We start from the raw sequence: 19,199 nt of genomic DNA, 5'->3' as shown, positions 1-19,199 counted from the left end.
CTGTTTTCCTCGCCACTGACCCGAGTGGCTGCGCGTACGTGTGTGAACCCAGTTCTGATGAGTCACGTGTACCTTGGGCCCTTAGGGCACGCAGGCCTCAGAATCTGCTTGCATTTCCTACTTACTGTCTTGCAGCCGAGGGTCAGTTTCAAGGCTGATGGGTTTTGTCTTGATTTGATAACAAATTGATCAAGAACTTCAGAGAGTCCCTCCTTCATACTTGTGTGGAGGTCGCGGGGATTTGCCATTGCCAGCTTCTGTGCCCCGGGGTGACCGCATGTGTGTCAGGGTCATGGAGGGGTACTCTGGCTGTATCGTTCTCATCCTGCTGGTGGCAGGAAGCAGGTGGCCTCCACAGGCAGAGCCAGGAGAGTTAGGACCATACAAAGGGGTGGGCAGGGCTCCGGGACCACAGCCGCCCCTCTGGAAGCCACCCCTGGGCCGAGGGGCACCAGGAGGAGCAGTGACCAGAGCCATGCGAGGGGAGGGGTCTGTAGGAGACGGGGTGGCCTTCCACAGGGGGCCCTGGTCAACCAGTGGTGACCTGTCAGGGCGGGAGCCTGGTAGCCCAGTGCCCTCGGCTCTCCCGTTCTGCCCCTGGGCAGAGTGCGCCTGCATGTGGGACCAGCCTTCTGCCGCCTGGCATGGGAGCTGACAGCTGTGGGTTTTATGGTAAGTTGGGGTCTTGGCAGTGTCGCTGAGAAACCCAGGCCCCCCAGTGGGCTTGGGGGGTTCAGGCCCCTTGTGCACAGGCCACTTTCTCCGTTCCCGGGGCTGCAGATGGGCTCCGCTGTGTGCAGGGCAGCTTTGGAGCATCTTGAGGGCAGCCTGAGCCCCGTGATGCACATGCGCTGGGGGTGCAGTGAGGGGCTGGAAGAGGGAGGAGAGCCTGGGCTGGATCCCGGTCTGAACCGTGGTCCCAGCGCCTGGTGGACGGCTCTGGAGCCGGGCACCAAGGGAAGAGCAGGACTGTTCTCTGGGTCTGAGGGAGATGGGCAATGCCCAGACCCCACGTTTAAGTGCAGATCAGATTAAGGTATTATCTGGAGTACAGCTCGTGTTTGGTTATGAAATGTGAGACCAGTGTTTTGCTGACCTGTTTTTTCTCACTTGTGCCTCCCCAGCTTGCCCTGTCCTGGGTTACTTTTCAAAATGAATGAGCTGATACAATACACAGAAGGTTCAAAACAAGCTCATTACCGCCCTGGCGAACCAAGTAAATAACATTTATCCAGGACTCCAGTCCGGACATCAGGGCTCGCCAGGCTGACTTTACTTCATTTGACAGAATGACAGTCGTTTTACTTACAGTGGTTTGTATTTTTGTCTCTTCCTTTAGGATCAGTTGTAGAAATTGTGGTTTGATCTTTACTTTCTGATGTCACCGTGTGTGTGTGCGTGTGTGTGTGTGTGTGAGTGTGCGTGTGTGTGCGCGCTCCAGAAAATTCTCAGCTCCGCAGTAATCTGGGCTGGCCCTTGTCGGTTTTCCTAAATTTAGAATTGATCTTTCTACTTTTCTTTGTTTCTATCTGCCTTTTTTGTTTGTTTGTTTGAACCTAAATTGCGCAACTAAATTCTAAAGAAAATTACAAAAGGAAGGACTGACTTTAAAAAATCATGAGAAGATGATGCAACAGCCATGTCACAGCAAGAATCCCTCTGAGCAGTTGAGTGACTACTTCCCTCCACCTGGTTGGGGTCATGGATTCCTTTGAGACTCTGCTGACAGCTATGGACCTCTTTCTCTCAAAAATGCAAAAAGGCACCGTCTTTTGTGTGTGTTAGGGAGGATTCATGGGTCTCCTGACACCCCCGAGTATGGTCCCCCGGGCCCTGGTGGAGGGCCCTGCACGGTGGGCTGCCTGGTCTGTCACCTGGAGCGGCTGGCGCTCCGCGAGAGGCAGTGCCAGAGGTCAGCCCCGAGGGCGGTGGCTCGAGGTGCTTCCCGCCTGCTGTGACTGGGATGCGGGACGAGGGCCCACTGCACTCGGGGGTCCGTCAGTGGCACTGGAGAGTCTCGAAGCCGTGGTCCGAGCGCCAGTGGGATGCTGTCACGACGGTGACATCGGGATGCTCTAGTTCACTTTGTGGGGAATGCAGCGTAGTTAGAATTAGCAGCAAGAGCCTCCGAGAGTCACGGTCGTCCAGGAGAACTGAGCAATGTCACATTGGGTGGCGGGTGGAATTCCCAGCCCAAGCTGAGCGGAGGTGGAAGGGTCAGGCTCACAGCTGCCCCTCGCGGGACCTTGGTGTTAGTGCCGGGAAGTCCTCAAGAGGGGCGCCGGGTTAGACCTCTGTCTGCGCTGCCCCTTATGTGGTTAATCCCAGGGGTGGATGTGGCCGTGGCTCGGAGAGCGGGCCGCCCCGCGCCTGCGGGTTTCCCATCCACAGATATGGAGGGCCGACCACACCATGCAGTTTTATAGTGTAAGGGACTCGAGTACCTGTGGGGGGTCCTGGAACCAGTACCTCGTGGGTACCGCAAGATGGCTGTATTCATTTATATAAGGTGTGACGTTATAGTACAGTATACTCTCTCATATGTGCGTGTATTATGTTATAGCAAGCTATCTGTTGTGACATTATTTAACTGTATAGTATAACGTACTGTACATAATACACATTATATGTATGTAATGTGTATAGCAGAGTCTAATATCGAAACGTGTATTTTAAGTTTTGCTTTTTTTTTTTTTTGGCTGCATTGGGTCTTTGTTGCTGCGCACGGGCTTTCTCTAGTTGTGGCGAGCGGGGGCTACTCTTCGTTGTGGTGCACGGGCTTCTCATTGCGGTGGCTTCTCTTGTTGTGGAGCACGGGCTCTAGGTGCACGGGCTTCAGTAGTTGTGGCGTGCGGGCTCAGTAGTTGTGGCTCGTGGGCTCTAGAGCGCAGGCTCAGTAGTTGTGGCGCACGGGCTTAGTTGCTCCGTGGCATGTGGGATCTTCCCGGGCCAGGGCCCGAACCTGTGTCCCCTGCACTGGCAGGCGGATTCTTAGCCACTGCGCCACCAGGAATGTGTATTTTATTTCAAGTTCTTTGGGGGGATGTCTAGGATTCCAATCCCCCACCAGCTCCTTTTCATTGATAACGTGAGGGACAGCGTGTTTCTTAGGTCTGAAGCTGCAGTGCCAGGCTCCCCTTGGTGCCCCTGTGTCCTGGGCCTGCTGCGCAGAGAAGGCGCTGGGCTGGCTCCCAGTTCAGGGGCCTGCTTTGCCCTGAGTCTGTTTGCCTGGCAGAGCAGGAGGGCCTGGGGTTTCCTCCGGCCTTCACCACCAGCCTCCTCCGGGCCCCCTCTGCAGAGCCCAGACCCACCCGGGACCCCCCCACACCTCCGCCCACTCCTGTCTCTGCCACTGGGCCGCTTAGTTTTTCTCGAGACAGGACGTGTGATCCTTTCCAGCCCACCTCCTCTAAGTGGGGAAGAACCCAGAGTCCCAGCCGCTTATCAGATCACCTCTGCATACTCTTCAGAAAAGGAAGCACAGCAGTTTCTGATAATTCTCAGCAATCTCTTACCATCTGCAGCCCTAAAGATTAGAATCCTATCTTGATGGGAAGCCACAAGTCAAATCACATCTTTGTGACTTTATGCTTCACGCTAATGGCTGTTATTGTGTGTGAAAGGTGAAGTAAAGGTTGTTTTAAACTAAGACTTTTGATCAGGCCAGGTTTTAATTTCTTCCTTGAAAGGAGCAAGCACAGCCCTCGCCTGCTCCCCACCTCCCACCCAGCAGCCGCTCTGCGCCGTTTCACGCCACGTTTCCAAAGTGTGTGCGCGCTCACCGCCTGGCCCACCCCGTGAGCGAGCCGCGGTTCTAGACACCCGTGTCCAGCTGCCTGCCTGACCTCTTCGTTTGGAGGAGGAGGATTCCCACGAAAAAGCAAGACCAGGATGGGGCTCTCGCCTCTCCCCTCTGATTCCTGCTGTCTCTCCCAGCCCACTAGCAGCACTGTTGATTGGCACATAACAGCACTGGGAGGCGGCGCCGCTGGCAGGGCTGCTGTTCCCGTGTGCCCACCACTTAGCAGCCTTCTGGACAAGTGACCTCTAGTGCCTCAGTTTTCTCGTCTGTAAATTGGGGCTAAGAATAGTATTCACCGCGTTGAACTGTCGTAAGGATGGAGTGAGTGCACGTATAGAAAACATCTGCAAGAGTAATTGGCGCCTAGGAAGTACTTGCAGAGTTTCAGCTACAGTTTTGCACCCGCACGAAGCAGTTGAAGACCCAGTATCTGTGGAGAGACTTGCCAGCTCCCGAGAGGAAGGGATGAGATCGCGTGGGAAATCGGGCCTTCCGGGGGCCATCCACTCCTGGGTTGGGTGTTGGAGCGCGTGCCTTCGTGCAGGGGCAGAGCCAGCACTCCTGGGCGCAGGGACATCGGGCCGAGCTGGGCGGGAGCGGAGGGAGGTGGTGCTGGAGGAGGACGGCAGGGGGACCCGCAGCTGGGCTGTGCGGCACGCTTGGCTCCGCGTCCTGGCAGGGGCCGTGGAATAGGGCGGGCTGTGAACAGAAGTGAGCTTCTGGTTCCTTGGGTGGGAGCTGGTTCCCCAGTGCCGGGGGGGGGGGCGGGGGACTAGCTTGGGGTCGGGGCGAGGGAGCGGCCGGCCTGTACGCACAAGTTGTGATCCGGTTGGGAGAGTTGGAATTCTGGGAGCTGGGAGGGGCCTGGGCCTGCACGGGGTGGGGCAGCACAAGAGCCCTGGGGCCCGTGGCTCACCCCCCATGGGACCCTTAGGGAGCTGGTTTGCTGCTGCCCGTCTGAGCCCCTAGCCCAGCGGCCGTTGGCCCAGCTGCGCCTGCTGCAGCCCTTGGAGGGTGGTGTGGTGGGAGGTGGCACAGTGAGCCTTTTACGGCCTGAAGTCTTTTCTTGATAGACTTATCAGGTGCCCCAAAGAAAAAATCTCTTCAACCAAATACATAATATTCTTATTTGTAGTTAACTGCCTTTAATTGGCTGTTCAGCCTGCTTGGCCATCCTGGCCTTGGGAATGTTCCACGTTCCTTGGGAGGAATTTGGAAATCCAGATGCTCCACACAGGGTTAACAAGGGGGCCAGCCCCGGGGTGGTCAGGGGGGCTCAGGGGGCTTGGAGGGCCTTGGAGGAGGGAGGCCGGGGAGGGTGGCCCTGGGTGAGGTGTGCATCCGGCTCTCCTGACCCTGTTTGATGGTGGCTCATTCATGAAAACGCCCGTGACACACCCAGGTGACCTCACCTGTCAGGCCGTCAGAGCAGCTGAGTCATGATGCTGTAAACTATATCCCCAAGGGAAAGTTTGTAGCTGTGGTTATGTCTTGTTCCTGTTAAAATTAGTCTTGAAGGCAGAGTGAGGTGTGCTGAGTTTATAGCTTGTCTGTTGCAGGCTTCCTGCCAGCCCTGCAGGCCTTTCTCCTGTGATGACAGTGCTCTCCATGTGTGGCTTTAAGCGGGATCCGAGCTCGTGGAAGTGGGAGAGGAGGGACGGTGCTCGCGGCCTGGAGAGGACAGTGGCTTCCTCAGATCCGGCAGTGGTCTTGGGACCTGGTTTGCCGCTTTGCTGTTCTGGCGTTCTTAGTGTAGCGTGGTGGATGCTGAAGGCGGAGCCCTACAGCATCACGAGGAGCACCCTGCCCCCTGCAGCTGGCGGGGAGGGTACCTCAGCGGGGCTGGCTGCACGCAGGTGTGAGCGGTTTGCGAAGGGCAGTGACTTTTGTTTTGCTGGGGGCGGGTGTGCACGAGGTGGGAGACAGCGGTGTGGAGAGGAGGGCTGCTGCTGGGGGACCGCGGGAGCGTCCTGGCTGGCTGCAGACACGGGCCGTGCTCCCGCGGGTTAGGCGTCCAGGGCGGGGGCAGGAGCCCTGTCAGGTGCAGGTTAATGCAGTTTACTGTGTTCATTGTGACTCAATGGGGAAACGCTCGCTTTTCAGCTGTAACTTATTTGGCTTATATTTGCCTTATTCTGGAGAGGATTTAAGATGGCTTAGGTAGAGAATGTACTTCAAAGGCGTTTTTCCAGATGCAGCAAGGTATGTCTGCAGCCCTGCATGCTCGTACCTCGCTCTGCCTTGGTCTGTTTGCAGTGAGCGCACGGGGCTCCCCGCCGGGAGGCTTCCCCGGGGCGCAGAGGGGCATTGGCTGTAAGCCACCGTCGTTCCTCCTTGTCTGTTCCCAAGTCCCATCTTTCTGTCAGGGAGCTGGAAGCAGAGGGACGGTGAGCTGAGACTCCTGCCTCCCCGGGGGCTGGGAAGGGGGCACGGGTGGCGGCGTTGGGGCCCCAGCCCAGGGGCTGCCAAAGGGCTGGAGCCAGGCCTGTCTTCCTTGTGCCTTTGAGGCAGCTCTCGCTCAGGAGGTGCCCAGAAGGGGGGCCCCAAGTGCCCCCCACGGCCCTCCCTCCATGTAACCCCCTCACACCCTCCCTCCCCACTGCCCCTTCCGGCTGACAGCCCTCATGTGTGTCCTGAGAAGCAGTGTCTTGTGGAGCCCCCTACTTGTGGACTGACATCAGAGGGTGAAAAGCCCCCTCACTGGTTCTAGAAGCGTTGCTAAAACTCCTGACGGTGCATCTTCAGGGACTGTTCGGGGAAGACTAAAATCTCACATTTGCACACATCCTGGGCCCCCTCGGGTAGGCCTCAGGAAGTGTGTACAAACCTGTGCGTTCAGCTGCTCCTTCCTCTGCCTCTCGAGCGTTTTGTGCCAGCCTCTGTCGTGGGCCTTCAGCCGTGCCTCCTGCCCCTGCCTCTCCCCCTCCCCCTCGCCTTGCTGGCCTTGTTTCTGGGGCTGTGCAGGCCCTCGGGAAATACCTTCAGTGGACGTGGGCACAGATGTGCACCGCGGGAGACGCAGACTCGCAGGAGCTTAAAGACCAGCTGCTCGGGTGGGATTTACACCCTGGGAGTGTGTGTCCAGTCCTCTGATATTGGGTCCCTCTGCAGAAAAATGGGACACGCTGTGGTCTGGGCCGAGCACAGGGCCTGTCACCCTGGAGGGGGCACTCAGCAATGCTTTAAGTGAAGGTTGAACAGACGTGGGTAACTGCCTGTGTTACGACCCAGGCAGCGACCGGCCGTGGCGTGAGGCTGTGGCCCTCAGCTCGGAGCGTTAAGTGGGGTCGTGACCCAGGAAGGCCTGTTGAGATTTTGGGTGTCGGGTGTGGTCCCAGCGGTTGCTGTTGCAGAAGCCCTGGGGCTGAGGACCCGGGATGAAGGCAGGGGCTCGAGTTTCCTTCTCCCTCGCTGGAGATGGTGAGGAGATGGTGAGACGCGGGCTGTGGAGGGAGCCGGCCTGGGTGGTGGAAGGAGCCCTGCTGGGGAGCCACGGTGACCCTGAGCCCCACTCAGCTCCGTTTCTGGTTCTTCTCAGGCCTTTCCAGTCACGCGTTCTCCGGAGTTGGCCTAGCTGGGGGCCGGTGCGTGGGGTGGACGCCCAGGAGAGACACGGCTAAGTGGGCACTTACTTTCTCCCGTGTGAGGCCCCGTGGGGACAGAGAGGAGTCCCTGGGCTGGGGAGGGGGCAGCGTCCAGGAGGACCCGCCAGAGGGAGCGAGAGGCTTCCTGCATCTCAGCCTCTTTACAGAACTTAGACGAACAGGGGCCAATTTGGTATATTGGATTAGGTTTTTATCCCCCAGGAGAGAAACCAAATAAACAGAATAGAGTTACTTTGGGCCACTGGCCAAACGAGAAATATTTTGGATCTGGTGACCTTTTTCTTTGGGTCACTATTCACTGTAGAAGGTTTTGACCCGTATTCCATTTCAGAATAGGAAGAACGGCTTATTTTTCAGAGCGGCAAATAAGGAAAAGAATGAAAGTATCTCGGAGTCTCTGTTTCCAGAGGCTCCCCCGGGAGGAATATTTTTATAGACACCAGACCTCCTCACCAGCCCTGGCCAACTTTCCATCCCGGGATGATGGGGTATGCCGTGAGCTGGCTGGCGCCTGCCGGGCCCCTCCGCCCGCCTCTGAAGCCACCACCTGCCCCTCTTGTCGCTGCGGCCAGCCGGCCTCGTTGGGGCCCGCGCTCCGTGCCTCTCAGCTCCCCCTGTGACTGCGAGCTCTCCTGGCATCTTCGTAGATCACAAACCTCAGCATTTTCACGATTGAACTGCAGAAGGTCACTGTCATCACTGAATCTCAGGGTACAGCAGGTGCTTATATAGCTGTTGTCAAAAGCTGGGGAAGGCAGTGTGACCTCAGCCCTTGTTAAGGCAAGGCTGTGCTGTGAAGACTACACAGAGACGTCCCACGGCTGACTTTCTCAACCTTGGTAATGGGCACAGGGTCCAAGCAGCACGTGTGTGACTTGTACAGCGGAGGCTCTGCCTTGCGTAGACACGCGCGTGGCTGGCACGGACTGTGGTGCTGGACCCCCAGGCACTGTCGCCTTTGCGCCATCCGCCTGCACCCTGACTTCATGCTGTCGTCGGGGTTGGAACCGCTCTGCCTCGGGTCTCGACTGGGGGGCAAGTCCGGGTCTGCGTTGCCCTCCCTCTTCTGTGCCTTTAAGCTATGGAGCGGTCATCGTGGAAGAATCCCTATAGCTGTGTGCTGAGGGGACTGAAGCCCCTTTGCTGCCCTTTGTCCCATGGCCCCGGGGTCCCCCTAAAAGTGTAGGAAGAGTTGGGAGCAGTGTTGACCTGGGATTTCTGGAGAAGCTGAGATCTTGCAGGCTTCCTCGTTTGTGTTCCGCGCTGCCTGCCTTTCCCGTGTGTCCCTGGGCACTGGACGGGAAGCGGGGGGCGGGGGGTGGGTGCTGGGGAGGCCCAGAACTTGGGGGCGGGGGCAGCTCCTGTGACCTTAGACACCGACCTGCTCGGAGGGGGCTGCTTCTGGCTCCCCATGGGGAGAAGCGCCAAGTCCCCCCAGCTTTTCTCAGCATAGAGGCTCTTGATGTTCTTGGGGGCCTAGGCTCGCCACCCTCCCCGCCCCCAGAAGGCTCTGCATACACCTCAGGACGTGCAGGGTCGTTTGGTGGTGAGGTTGTGGAGTTCGGATGTAGCAAGCTGTAAAGTAGCAGAGCTCCGGTGGTGGGGTGGTTTACCGATGATCCCCTGTACCTGCAGCCTGGCCAGAAACGCCTGCTGGCCGCCCGGCGCTGGTTCCACGCGGAGCCGGACCCGGGCCCCCTGCACCAGGCCCCGCCCCGCTGGATTGGGCAGAGGCCATCTGAACTTGTGCAGACCCTGTTCTGCCACCTCTCATTCCGGCCTCATCCAGCTTGTGCCACTTCCAGGCGGCCAAACAGTAACCCTGGAGCCTTAGGAGGGAAGGAGACTAGCGCAGGCCCCAGACCTGTGGCCGCTTGTTCAGGCTCAAAGGCATAGCCACCTCCACAGGGCAGGAGGTCGTCTGTTGCGTGCAGCCTGGGCCTTGGGCGAGGAGGGGTGAAGTTGGCTACTCTGGAGGGCAAGGAAGGCAAGAGCAGAGGGACAGCAGAGGGGAGATGTGAGGGCGGGGTACCAGGAGGGCTGAGCAGAGACGATGTCTGAGGTGCCCCTCAGTCTGGCTACGCCTTGTGCTGGGGACAGAGGAGCAAGGGGCCTGGAAAGTCAGCGGGAGAGGGGGGAGTGAGTGATGCCCCCAGCCTAGGGAGGGAGGAGGGGCCACAGGCTAAGGGGAACTGTGTCACTGGTCACAGGTTGCGTGGGATGTGGCACACCTGTAGATCCTTCTGGTCGAGACAGGTGAGCACGCACGTCGGGCTGTTGCGGGTTCACAGAGCCCTCCTCCAGGTCCCTTCAGGACAGACGGCCAGGTTTCAGAACTTTGAGGAAGCCCCGGTATGGGGGCACCTGGGAGGGTAGGAGGGGCCGGTGTCTCTGTTGTTGTCGTCAGGCGCCCCTGGCCTCCTGGCCCCGTTTGTCCTTTGAGGGTGGGGGAAGGGCAGCACCATGTCCGGCTCCTCCAAGCCACCACCGTCTCTGACCTGGAGCCCAACGATTGTGGGTTCTTGTCCTGCTTCCAGAGGAGTTTCGTGTCCGTCCTCACATTTGCTCCAGGCTCCTTGAAGCCCCATGGCCCACCTGGGTGAATTCGAGCTCTTGCCCTCCCAGCCCTGCGCGCCCTCGGTCTGCCTTGGGGCTCTGGACAGCACGCCTGGCCCCCTCCCAGGCCTGCCCGCTGGGCTGTGCCGTCCACACGTGTGTGTCCCCATGGAGGGGTAGGGCGGGTCGCGGTGGAGGGAGCGAACCCTCCTGCTCTTGCTGGGAGCCCTGTGCCCCGAGGCTGCTGGGGGCAGGCAGCGCGGACACAGGATACCGCGTGGTCTAGGCCAGGGCGCCTCCCCTCAAGGCACCTGAAAGTGGGGGTGGGAGGGTCAGAGGGAAACCCTCACCTAGATGTCCAGTTGCCCGCCCTGCTCTCCGCACGCCCACTCTCCAGCACCTGTTTACGCACCTCCTCGCTGGTCATCCTAGTGGTGGGGCAGGTACTGTGCAGGAGGCAGGGTTGTGGGTCAGCGGCTCCGGACCTTCCTTGACAGAGAGAGGCTGCACTTGGTTCTGACAATTGAGTAGGGCCCTTAACCTAAATTGTTTTTCTAATAAATATTTATCTTTTCTAGTGAGCGTTCTGGGTAAAAATCCTCAGAAAACTGATGGTGTCATCATTATTAGATTACTTTTTTATTCTTCTGGGCCATTCAAACCAAACTTAAATTCTCAGTTAGCCGGTTCCTGGTTGTTTTGGTGATTTGTGTCCTTTAGGACTAAGTACCTGAACAACGCATCCTCTGCAATGGAGGCAAACAAAGGGTTCCATTCGCCAGCGAGTTTTCAGCACAGTCTTCTCCGAATGTGATCAGAGGTGCCTGTCCTGCTTCACAGCCCTGAAGCAGCAGCGTTATTCCGCATCATTGCATTATTCTGCATGATGCATCGTGGCATTATTCCATCCCCCAAACCGTGTGTCGGTGTGGCCGCCACCTCCAGGTGTGGGATCCGCAGGCAGAGTGTCCGAGTCACAGCTGTTACCAGCGACTTGGCATCCACGTCTCTGCACCGTTTCCTGCCGTCGCGTTCAGAAGCTCAGCTTGTTTCTGGAGCGTTTTGAGCTAGCTCGTGGGGTGCGGAGACTCTTGAGCCTGGCCTGCTCTGCCTCAGAGGGAGCGTGGCATCTGAGGAGCCAGGACGGAGGGGTCCAGGTCTGTGGGACCCCGGCTGAGTCTTCTGGCCCACCCCTTTTGCAGCCACTCCCCGAGCCACCTGCTTCCTGGGAGCCTTTCGCGTCCCCTGGTGATCCCTTCGTCCCCTGTGCTGCGGCCGCTGTTGTGAGTTTGCATCCAGTTCCTGCTGAGTTTTAAGCTAACAGCCTCCCCGGGGGAAGTCAGGGTGAGTAACATCTGGAGCCAGTCGTGGGCAATGGCCGCACAGCTGTGCTGCGCGCCCACCCGACTTGGCCATGGGGGTGCTGACCGACCGGGGTCCCTGGGCGTCGTGTTGGCCCACCCTCCCCTGGCTGCCTGCGTTTGGCCACCCAGGCGACCTACCTGTCTGTCAAGAAATTAAGTTTAAATCAAACTTAAGCTGTAACGCTCCATGTTCGCTTTCATCCCAACAGTCATCTTAAAATCTCTCCTTTTAATTAACTCCATTCTCTGGTCCTTTCTGTCTGCCAGGGTGGTTTGCAGACAGAGTACCTGTCAGGGGCCCAGGAAGGGTGAGCAGGGGCCCAGGGGCCCGGGGCAGGGTGGCTTGCTCCCCTCCGGTTGCTGCTGTTCTTTTTTTCTTTGTAGAACTGCTTCTTTGGCAGCTTTCACTTCTCATGTAGGCAAGTCCCAAGCTAATATTTATCCTGCGAAGTATCTTAAAAATGCTCGAGGGCGAGTTATTTGCTGAGAGCTTTATCAGTCTTTGAAAGAGAGCCATTGTTACATTGATAAACTGAGGCACTGCTTACAATGGCCAGATTGTGTTTGAACTTGCAACCTTTAACGCAACAGTTAGTTTTTGTTAACAGATGGAATCGTGTTGGCTCTTCTTGTAAAGAGGTCTTTATCCTTGTGTTTTTTGTTTGTTACTGGCGTGCGCTGGGAGAGGGGAGACCTGGCACGGGGAGCTGGTTTTGTAATACATTCGCGTGTTACTCATTTTATGATTGGCAGGCTTTTTAGGAAGGCGGACTTTTGTCCTCGGAGCCCTCACTTTTTATGAATTGTCCCTTTAAAAGTGGAGGTGCCTCCTTCCAGAGGGAAAACTGGCCTTGCCATGCAGTCTTCAAAGACTTAACAGCGTGCAGGAAAGGAAAAGTGATATAAATAAGGAGAATGTGCAGTAGGTGGTATTATTTATGAGTGGTCACGAGGTTTCAGGTCCAAAGGAAAGCACACTGAGAGTGAACTTAAATAAAGAGCTTTCCTGAGGGTGTTATTTGTCAGTAAAAGGAAACCATTTCTGGGTCTTCTCCAGAGCCCGTTTCCCCTACCTGGCAGCCCCGCTCGACTCTGGACTGGGTAGATTGGAGGTGGGGTGCTCCCTGGGGACAGGACGGTGCCAGGGGACCCCACATCAACGCGCCCGCCCAGTGGTCCAGGAACGAGTGTTGGGTGCAGGCGCGGGCGGGCAGAGGTGAGTCCGGAAGTGGGTCCTGCAGCTTGAGCACAGACGTGGGGACTCGAGCGTGACTGGTGGGAGGGTGGGCGGGCAAAGACTGGAGACAGAGGCCCGGAAGCGAGTTTAAAACGTAGTCACTGGGGGCTGGGAGCCCGGTGAGGGTGCGGGGTCGGGCTGGTGCAGGCAGAGGGGGACTCAGGTGGGCTGCCCTGGGGGCCAGAGGTGGGGACATGTGAGGTGGCGCCCGTCACTCATCGCGTGGGCCCGAGTGGCCCTGCCCTGCCCGAGCGTGGGCGCCCGTGGTGCCCTGCCCTACGGCGGTCTCAGTCAGCACCGAGCACTTCCTCCTGGGTCAGCCGACTCGCTGTTCCTCCTTTGTCTCTGTCTGTCTGCCTCTGTCCCTCCCTCCTGACTCACCCCCTGAGCTGCACACGGAGCTGCCGTGGCATGAGGGGGGGCTGGGAGGCAGTGTGTGTCCTGGGTCTTCCTGCTGCCTCCCCGCGGTCACACAGGGGTTCATCCCTGCCCACGCCCCAGCGTCCCTGTGGGTTCAGCATCACGTTTAAAACACTGGTGGTTGGCCAGGTTGTTTGGGGATGCACGGAGCTTCTACAGGGGAAAATCTGATTTCTTGCTCACATAACTCTCCAGGTCATTTTCTAGGTGTCTCTCAACCACTATACATCCCCTGAACTTTTTCTTCTCCCCCAGTGGAAACTCTGTACCCCTTAAATCAATCAATCTACCTATCTATCTATTTATTTATTTATGGAGGGATTCCAGCTTTTCATTTTTCCCCTTTTACACAAATCAAAGTAGAAGAGAGAAAGTAGGATTAAAACTGCAAAAGTAGTTAATTGGTAGAACACATATACACAGAAAAAATCCGGATAGGAAGACAAGCTTATTTACAATGAGGAAGTACGTGCCTTGCGTTTATGTTTAATACATCTGGAAAGTCATCCTAAGCAGTAAGGTCCTGTGGTTAGTGCTGTGTGTTCTTAAATTTAACGCCTGTTTCGAGAGGTTGAACCACAGGTCCTGGTATGAGGACGCTGTGCCGGGCTGACCTGAGGGAGGTGTGTGTGTGTGTGTGGGAGTCCAGGGTGCAGTGTAACTGATTCGTGGATGGGAAGTGAGTGCTGTGTTTAAAAGCAGTGACTTTTAAGAGCATTATCTTTCGTCAGGCACATGCGGTGACTGTAATACACGTTCAGGTCATACTGTCACGTGGAGTTTACATAAACTAGATACAGTATGTTTATGTATTTGAGGATTCCATTGTGCCCAGGGAGGCTTGTTTTTAACTATTTCCCCAGATTTTAAATACTCTTGTGCTTCCCTCTCATGAACTTTCGTCCAGCTTAGTGGAAAGGTATCACTCTTTGGGCAATATTGGTGGTCATTCTTTGTTTTTATGGTCTTACCTGTGGCTTCCTGACCATATTTACATCCCAGTCACCACTGGACTTGCGTCAGCATCAGACACCCAGGTGGGGGAGCCTGGTGGAGCTTGCTCGCCCCCCAGAACGGTAGAAGGAAGCACTTGTAGCCACATTTAGCAGCCCCTGTGTGGATTTGCACTGTGCGGTGTGGGGTATCGTTTTGCAGAAGGCAGCATGTGTACTTCTGGCCCTTGTGTTAGGTGTGCTTGGAACCGTCTAGCCCTTCCACCGGCGCTGGCTGGCAGGTGCCTGGGAATTCTGGGCCTCCTTTCGGGCTCAGACTCTATTTCCCGCTGCTGTGGGGGGTTTTTTTGTTTTTGTTTTTTAATAAATTTATTTATTCATTTATTTATTTTTGGCTGCGTTGGGTCTTCGTTGCTGCGCGCGGGCTTTCTCTAGTTGCGGCAAGCAGGGACTACTCTTTGTTGCGGTGCACGGGCTTCTCACTGCGGGTGGCTTCTCTTGTGGAGCACGGGCTCTAGGCGCGTGGGCTAAAGTAGTTGTGGCGCACGGGCTCTAGAGCGCAGGCTCAGTCCTGTGGTGCGTGGGCTTGGTTACTCCACAGCATGTGGGATCTTTCCGGACCAGGGCTCGAACCCGTGTCCCCTGCATTGGCAGGCGGGTTCCTAACCACGGCGCCACTGGGGAAGCCCCCGCTGCTGTGTGTTGTCTCTGTTCTCAGCTCTGGCAGGAGGGAGCCCCCAGACGGAGGGCGGTGCTTAGTCCTGGGGTGTCAGCACCCACGGCTAATGAATGGGAAAGAAAGGGGCTTGTTGGTGTTTGCAGCCTTGGGCCTGGGGAGTCTGGTGCCCTCTGGGCTGCAGGCAGGGGAAGATGCTTTGTAACCCCTGGACAAGAAGTAGAGCTCCTCAATCCAAAGTGGACCTGTTTCAGACCTTGCTGCAGGGCTTTTCTGTCTTGCCAGCCACTCTTGGCCTGGAGAGAAAAGAGTTGACCCTGTCTCCTTGCTGGTAGTCGAGGCTGACCACGAGTACCCCTGAGTGCAGTGCATTGTGGGCGAATCTGTGATGAACAAAGTAGGCGGTGGTGCAGCTAGGGGGGTGGGTGTCTGACGTCAGTCCAGTGGGGAGAAGGCTAAATAAAGCAGAGCTAAATCTGAGCTCCAAGAGGGGCCATAGGTGCTATCGAATGAGAAGCCCCGTGGTTGTGATTGGAAGCTGGAGTAGCCACTGAGTGAAGGGCCTTGCCGGGGACACAGGAGGGAGGAATAGCCTCCTTGTGCCAGAATGTTTGGGAGGGATCTGCTGTGCTCCTGGGTGCGGTTATAGAACAATCTTGAGTCACTTTATTGCTGATGTCAGATTGGGGAAAGCTTCTGAGATGCTTCTTGGTGATCAGTTTCGAGTCTGTACCAGCTTTCCGTGGACCTGCCAGCAGCTCAGTGAGTCCACAGGTGGCTTTTCAAACCTGCCACCCCTGCTCCTCCTCTCCCCCCATCCAACCCTCTCAGGCTGCGTGGCATTGCAAACCTCTCTCTGCACTGTCTAGGCCATCTGAGATTCATCTTCGTTGTAGAACACTCCTGAATATCATTCCATGTATCAAGATCTTATGTGATGTTTGGATAGGCCAACCAGAAAAATCTATTACTTTTTTTTAAATTAAAAAATAATTTTGGGGTTCTACAGAAGCAATAAGTATAGATAGATAGATAGATGGATAAAATGATGAATCACTCAGAATACCTTTTTCTCTGCATCCATTCCTTTAAAAAAAAACTTAATGGGGGGCTTCCCTGGTGGCGCAGTGGTTGAGAATCTGCCTGCTAATGCAGGGGACACAGGTTCGAGCCCTGGTCGGGGAAGATCCCACATGCCGCGGAGCAACTAGGCCCGTGAGCCACAACTACTGAGCCTGCGCATCTGGAGCCTGTGCTCCGCAACAAGAGAGGCCGTGATAGTGAGAGGCCCGCGCACCGCGATGAAGAGTGGCCCCCGCTTGCCACAACTAGAGAAAGCCCTTGCACAGAAACGAAGACCCAACACAGCCAAAAATTAATTAATTAATTAATTAAAAAAAAAAAAAAGAATCCTCAATGTCTGATCATTGTTTAAAAAAAAAAAAACAAAACAAAACTTAATGGGACCATAATGTGTACTTGATTTATAATCTGCTTCCCCCCCCCCCCACAAATAAGGTCTTTTATTTGTCACCATTAAAAGTCTGATTTTTAAACAGATTCTTGGACTGGTGGCTCATATCCATCAGCTTGTTCAACTTTAGCACCTGTCTCATCCCCAGTAGCTTTTCCAGAACTACTACCTTCACCATGTAGCTTCATGAGTTTTCCCAATTCAAACTTGGGCTTCTTTAGCACTTTTACTTTTCTAACAAAGACATCATGGAGTGGATAAATAGATTGGCAGCCCTTTTCTATGTCTTTTCCAATGCTATCTGGAATCAATTTATAGACCACCTCTTTCAAGTCATTTGTCTGCACCTCTCGGGTCACGATTTCCATCATCTTCTTGCGGATCTGGCGGACCTGCTGGTGCCAGGCATAAGAGGTCTTCTGAATCTGATTGTTGTGTTTTTTAGTAAAACCCACACAGAATAGACGAAGCAAATAACCATCGGTAGTCTTGACATCAACGTGAGCTTCAATCATGGTCTGCCATTTTCTGACCGTGGAGCACGTTTTGTCATGGGTAAGATCCATGCCACGGAAATTAGGCAGTTTTTGCCCTGAACATCCTCGGTAATTAGCTTGAGTTTTCTAAATGCAGTTTCATCATTCTGCAGATCAGCAAGGCTCACTTCAAACACATGACCCTGGAGGCCATCAGATGCGATTTTGGTTCCTTGAGTTCTCATGACTCGTGTTTTCCCAGTATTTCTTATATTGAACATAGCTGGTGCTTTCACATCATACTAATCTTTCTTAGAAAATAGGCCAACCACTTTCTTCTTGGCTCCCTTTTTACCGCCTTTCGTAAGGCACTTGTTCTTTCTGACCGCCATGGTGCTGCTCAGAGAGCCAAAAGGGCTGTAATCTGCTTTTTGTACCTAATTTTAGGCATGTTTCCATGTCAACAGGTAATCCCACAATGTGGATTTTGTGTCAGGATCTGCCTTACTTTATGTGACCAGGTCTTTTTTGGACACTTGCAGGTTTCTCAGTGGTGTAATCAGTATCCCTGTACAGGGCTTTGCTTTCCAAAGAGTTCCAAAGAGCAGAATTGCAAGATCAAAGGGTATTTACATCTTAAGGCTTTTTATACATACTGAAAGCACTGCAGTTTTTAAGAAGTCATTTTTGATGGAGCCAGGACTGTCACGATTAATTGCACAGGTGATAGTACTGCTTACTTTGAGCACTTCAGCTTCCGGGATCCCAGGAAAGCGCTGGTTCTGAATAGCTGACCTTTCCAGGCAGCAGGGGGGTTCAGGTACCAAACTGGGTTTCTTCCTCACAGAACATCGGGGGCCCTCCGGGTGAAGGGGTTACCCCTCTCTGTAGAGGGGAGGACAGATTCCGTGAGCTTGCAGTCCGATTGGCGCCATTCGGTAAGCTCCCTCCTGCCCCCCCTCCCCTTCGTGGGAGCTGTCCTGTGCGCTCCAGCCGGTTCCCTGAGCTGGGCCGAGGAAGCCGCTGCCTTGCCTTCCCCTGTCCCCTGCCTGCAGTGGGCCTGAGGCCCAGCACAGGGGCTCCCCGATGGGGACTGTCTTTGGACCGCGCCTCCCTCCGGGTAAAACCGGCTGTAGGTGACCATGAGTCGGTGGGAGGGTTTTTGAAGGGTGTAGAGACTTCACAAGGTCTGCAGTGTGGCTTTAGATCACGTTCTTGGTAGCTCAGCAGTGCCAGGCTGTCCTGTAAATGGTGCAGGCATGACTCATCCCCCCTGTGTGGAGCCCTGACCTTCAGCCACGTTCAGGTGTGCAAGGGTCGGGGCGGTGACTGCAGAATGCTGGGTGGTGGTGGTGGTGGTGGTGTTTTAATTTACTTTATTTTTATTTATCTTTGGCTGTGTTGGGTCTTTGTTGCTGCGTGCGGGCTTTCTCTAGTTGCGACGAGGTGGGGCTATTCTTCATTGCGGTGTGCGGGCTTCTCATTGCAGTGGCTTCTCGTTGCGGAGCATGGGCTCTAGGCGCATGGGCTTCAGTAGTTGTGGCATGTGGGCTCAGTAGTTGTGGCTCGCGGGCTCTAGAACGCAGGCTCGGTTGTTGTGGTGCATGGGCTTAGTTGCTCCGCGGCATGTGGGATCTTCCCGGACCAGGGCTCGAACCCGTGTCCCCTGCATTGGCAGGCAGATTCTTAACCACTGCACCACCAAGGAAGCCCCTGTTGTTTGTTTTTATGGTCTCAGAGAGTAAGAATGAATTTAACCCCAGACTAAAGCTGTGTATGTTCCCTTCATTCACCAAAATGTTACCTTTTAAAAAAAAACTAGTTTTGATTTTAATGTTCCTCAAATATATTTCGTACTTCCTCTCTTTAAAAACATTGACATTTTGTGTTTACCTGACACATGGACCGTATTTCACATAATCCCATATTGTTAGACAGTTGAGTTGTCTCCAGTTCTCCTTTTGTAGCACTACATCCTTTTTTGCCTTAGGGTACACGGAGAGTCTGGAAACTGCTTTGATTTGATATCTCATGTAAGTACCGTCGGAAGGGTTCATTACATCTCGGCAGTCTTTAGTGGTATACCTTAATTATACCCCTGTCTTTGAGGTCTGTTCTTTTTCCTTTTTGTTTTGGCCGTGCCTTGAGGCTTGCGGGATCTTAGTTCCCCGAGCAGGGATTGAACCCGGGCCCACGGCCGTGAAAGTGCTGAGTCCTAACCACTGGACCGCCAGGGAATTCCTTGTTCTTGATTATATGCATGTAATGTGAGGAATCTTTCTATTCATTTTTTAAAAGTACCATTTGGTTGTTACGAGTCTCCTTAGGCAGCTTGCCTGTCTCTTCCGTATCGTGGATGACAGAGCCTGCGTTTATTGGTACCTGGCCCTGCGCCTGAGATGAAGTAATGAGAAGTTTGGAGAAATACTAGTCTCTCCTAGAACTGTTGGAAGTGGCCGCCCACTTGGCATTTTAGGTGGATCCTGAAGCTCAGTTTTCCTAGGCTAGCTGGGGTTCCAGGAGCCGCCCAGTTTAAAAGCTTGCTGCTGTTTCCATGGTAGCCAAAGCTTCATTCTGACCCGAGCGGCTTAAACTAGCAAATTGATGCTAGAAACATTCAGAAGAAGGGGAAGAAA

The 19,199-nt window shown here is 54.9% G+C and overlaps 1 pseudogene; it reads right to left on the bottom strand.

Annotated features, from left to right (window-relative positions):
* Positions 1-16,135: 16,135 nt before the first annotated feature.
* LOC137751201 (small ribosomal subunit protein eS1-like) lies at positions 16,136-16,959 on the bottom strand (annotated as a pseudogene).
* Positions 16,960-19,199: the final 2,240 nt, after the last annotated feature.

Source organism: Eschrichtius robustus, chromosome 17 (genome assembly GCF_028021215.1).
Source record: "Eschrichtius robustus isolate mEscRob2 chromosome 17, mEscRob2.pri, whole genome shotgun sequence".
NCBI lineage: Eukaryota > Metazoa > Chordata > Mammalia > Artiodactyla > Eschrichtiidae > Eschrichtius > Eschrichtius robustus.
The sequence above is the reverse complement of the archived record's forward strand: the minus strand, read 5'-3'. Positions and strand labels throughout refer to the sequence as shown.